Source organism: Psammomys obesus, unplaced genomic scaffold (assembly GCF_907164565.1).
Source record: "Psammomys obesus unplaced genomic scaffold, mPsaObe1.curated_primary_1811, whole genome shotgun sequence".
NCBI lineage: Eukaryota > Metazoa > Chordata > Mammalia > Rodentia > Muridae > Psammomys > Psammomys obesus.
The window spans coordinates 46,448,011-46,452,375 of NW_026596051.1; the positions used below are offsets into that span (position 1 = coordinate 46,448,011).

At 47.1% G+C, this 4,365-nt stretch overlaps 1 protein-coding gene across 1 annotated transcript in view; it reads right to left on the reverse strand.

Annotated features, from left to right (window-relative positions):
* Positions 1-3,240, reverse strand: part of Tlr6 (toll like receptor 6) — a 20,129-nt gene extending 16,889 nt beyond the window's left edge. The window contains exon 1 of the mRNA XM_055623772.1: positions 3,205-3,240. The gene's annotated coding sequence lies outside the window, so the exon portion shown is untranslated. The remainder of the gene's footprint in view (positions 1-3,204) is intronic.
* Between the last annotated feature and the right edge of the window lie 1,125 nt (positions 3,241-4,365).

Here is a 4,365-nt window from a genome sequence, read left to right on the forward strand (position 1 = left end):
TAGATAGATAGATAGATAGATAGATAGATAGATAGATAGATAGATAGTTTTAATTAGCTTCAATTTCTATATTCCATAGGAAAATTATAAGGAAGAAGCCTGAAATGACCTGATTTGCTTTGATTGATACCTGTTGACCAAGGAAGATGATTGTCAGTAGGAAAAAAAAAGTATGTCATAATCTTGGCTGAATTTTTTTCTTCTGCCTCAGTCTTCAGAGTTCTAAGTTTATAGGCATGCCCATCATGGCCACCTTCAGCATCTTGCTATTTTTATGAAAAAAAAAAAAAAAAACTATGTATTCATGTGTGTGTATGCAAGTGGAGAGGAATCACAGTAGAATACACACTTAAAAATGGCAGTAAGCCAGGTGTGATGGTGTACCCCTCTAACCCCAGTGACAAGTACAAGGACTGTGCTACATGACCAGTTCAAGGCCAGCCTGCACAACATGACCCTGTCTCAAAATAAAAATGGAAAACTTTTGGTCTCTTTAAAAACCCAGTTATGTTATGTGACTATGTTTTGTTTTAATCCCAGGCCTGGGATATGGGGATGCTTCAGATTGTACACAGCAGCTAACTTTGATTTGTCCAGTGCCCTGGCAGCTGGCTCTGCCAGCTGAAGATAGCTTATGTCTGGAATTCTGGGGACTCTTGAGAGGGTATAAAAACACCAAAGCCCCCAAGAGAGGCTTGGCTGCCACACCTCCCCCACTGTTATTGTTGTTGTTGGCTGCTGGTTGGAGATATTCTGACAACGAAGATTAGACTTACTTACCCCTAAGAACTCAATGCCCCTAATCAGCAGGAAGTAGTCTAATGAGACCCTTTCCCCCTCTAAACCTCTTTTTCTGCTACCCAGTGTTGGGGGATTGGAACAGCTAGGAGTAGAGTAGGGTGGAAGGGAGGTAGAGATACAAGAACATAAGAAGAAGCCAAAAGGTATGCCTACAGGTTAGGAAAGCAGCTTATATTTAGCATGTATAAAGCCCTGAGTTTATCCCTAGTACTGCCAAAATGATGGTGGTGATGATGATGGTAATGATGATAGTGACATTAAAGAGATGAGATGTTGTTGCCATTTTCTTTAACTTTGAATTCATAATTTATTTAATTTTTAGGTAAACGCATTTCCCTTTAATCAGTTGAGACTGAATACACATTAATACTATATATTACACATTAATATTGTATACACATTAATATTGTATGTGTTCAAATTCACAGATGGGAAAAAATCAGAAAAAAGAACTAAAAGGCTATACCATATCATGGATTATTTGCATGTTATAAAGTTCAAAGGAATGGCCTATTCTCACCAAAATTTTTAAAAGAAGTTTGATATACTTTTGTGAAAATCATACTAAAAAGAATTAGCAGAAGATAAATGGCTTTTAGTAGAAAGGGATTTAAAAACTGCCTTGTTATGTTATTAAAAATAAAGCAAAACTTGCTCTCTTGTACACAGGTGCATCTCAGATGGCTTATAAGTGACACACAATAGTTAGTAACCAGCTGAGCATGGTGGCACAGGCCCTTAACGTCAGCACTTAGGAGGCAGAGGCAGGTGGGTCTCTGTGAGTTCAAAGCCAGCCTGGTCTACAAAGAGAGCTCCAGGACAGCCAAGGCTACACTGAGAAACCCTGTCTTGAAAAAACAAAAAACACACAAAAATTAGTTAGCAACCAAAATAGCCTGGCAGCAACCACTAGGAACCAGGGTCTAGGGGCTCAGAACAATCAATACCAATAGCAGGGTGGGCCAGGTAAGACTTTCAGCCCCACTTAGTGGTCTCAATATGAGAGGAAAACAAACAAGCAAATTAAAATACTTTAAGTACCTTAGAAAAACAAAAGTATCAATTTTGAATGTCCTCACTGGGAGCCTCTCTCACTCTAAATGTTCTTTCTTATTTTTTCTTAAAAAGAAAAAAAGCAACAAACTTTGTAGCAAAACCCAACTATCTATATTAAAATCCCCCTCAAAACACAAAGTTCTAGCAGCTTTTTGCAGCTGCCCAGAAATGCACAAGCAATTCCTCAAGGGAAAGAAACACACACACAAAGGGAAGCTTTACCAGAAAGTGAGAGCAGCTCACAGAGGGAAGCCAGGAAGGAGAGCATGCATGAGAAGCAGTGATCAGCCACGCTTGGCAGAGCACTTTAACCCCAGCACTCGGGAGGCAGACAGTTCAGGCTGGCCAGGTCTACAGAGAGAGTGCCAGGACAGTCGGGGCTACATGGAGAAACCTTTTCTCAAAACACGCTCCCCACCCCACCCCAAAAATGAGAAAAGAAGTGGTGATCAGATAAAGGAATGTTAAAACACATGACACAATGGACTGGCAAAATCAGAAAGTCAGAAACACCAAATGCCGGTGAGAGTACGGAGAGGAGAGCGAAGCCTCAAGAAGGAGGCCAGTCCCCATTCAGAAGAAAAACTTAGAAGATCAGTCCGAGAACTATCCACGCTGGCCCAGAACAGGACACAGAAAAGGATGTTTGCTATGGTCTGAAATACGGTTCCAAGGAGGTTCAGGCAGCCCCCACTTAAGGCCATGTGTGAGTAAAATCCATCTAAGGCCACTGTGGGGCACCCAACAGCAGAGCAGAGCAGCAAGGGACCTAGAAAGCACCTTCTAGGCTAGATAACCACTCAAACTGAGGGAGGACAGGACGTCTATGGCATAGCATCATGTTAGGTACAGAAAAAAGCACGCACATTCAGAAACGCACCTTATGAAAGCATTCATCCTCAAAGATAGGAATATACTAAATGAGGGCTCACAGGAGGGAGGGCGTGCAGGGGGAGGGCTCACAGGAGGGAGGGCGTGCAGGGGGAGGGCTCACAGGGGGAGGACTCACAGGGGGAGGACGTGCAGGGGAGGGCTCACAGGAGGGAGGGCGTGCAGGGGAGGACTCACAGGAGGGAGGGCGTGCAGGGGAGGGCTCACAGGGGGAGGGCTCACAGGGGGGAGGGCTCACAGGAGGAGGGTGGCTCACAGAGCTAGAGAGGACGGGAATGCAATAGCTGGTGTGTTTGGGCGTGGCTTAGGCGCACAGCTGGAAGCGGTACCTCTGTACTGGTACTGGCTGGAGCGCTGGAGGGATGGCGTGGAGGACGGCAGACAGCTCTACTGTTATCCCTCAGTTAGAACACCGCCTGTCTACCCGTTCCTCAGCTTCAGCGAGTGGATCATCACCTGTTTGTTTTCCTGCAGCTGGATCCCCACCAGGAAATGCACCCCAGGCAGAATGTGCTCCCAGGCCCCAAGTGAGACCTGAAGCAGCCGTTGGTCCCCATCGTGGCACCCAGTACAGCCTTCACGTAGCTCAGCTCTGTGTGCGAAGCGGGGAGCCCTTACCATGCCCCGGGGGCTACCGCACACGGCACACGCAGGCGCACACAGCCGCGGGCCGCCCGCAGCAGCCGCCGCCATGCAACTACCAAACAGTCAACTGGTTGACAAAAAAACGGTCAACAAGAGACAGGCCAAAGGTCACACCTTGCTTTAACTTCATAAATTCTTAGCATGTGCGTGTCGTTTCTCAAAGGAAAATGATGACCAGCGAAGAAGAAAACCAGCCTTCAACACATCGCTCAGAAAGACCCACTGTGTCTAAACCCTTTCCACTGATTTTCGTATGAATCACGTACACGTACGTGTTTACAAAGTAGGCCTTACTAAAGCGCACATTTACCTAGCTTCCCCTGCCCTAACCAAGCCTTCAGCCCACGTTAGGGAAGCCTCACGACGTGGCCTTCATCGTAATAAATCGTGTTTCAGTAGACACAGCAGACCCGATTGTTTGAAGTTGGTGAGCTCGTGTCCTTAATCCCTGATTGTGGGATATCCAGATCCTTACAGCTCTCTGTAACATAAGCAGTTAAAATCAACACACTCACTCACACACACACACACACACACACACACTCACACACTCACACACTCACACACTCACACACACACACACACACACACACACACAATTTGTTTGCGTAGGAAAAAAAAAATATGCCAAATGCAGATGCGCAATTCCCAGGCCAAAGAGGATGAATCTGGGCTTTGATCCACATTTCCAAGCTGGCCTTCTAGAAAGTGTGGCTTGTTCGACTAATTCTTTTTTGTTTTTAATCACACCCCACTCCCACCGCTGACGTGGTCAGGGAATTCCGCCTAACTTAGAGCCGGGAATCCCACAGTGAGGGGCATCGCCCAGCGAGGAGAGAGGACTTCTTCAGGGGCGCAGGGCTTCCCTGGCCTGGGAAAGGAGGCCCGCGCCGGCCGGGACGGCGGGGCCGGGACCGCGGGCCGGGGCGGAGGCGGGCGCCCGGGGCGGGGCGGCGCCGGTCCCTCCCTGCG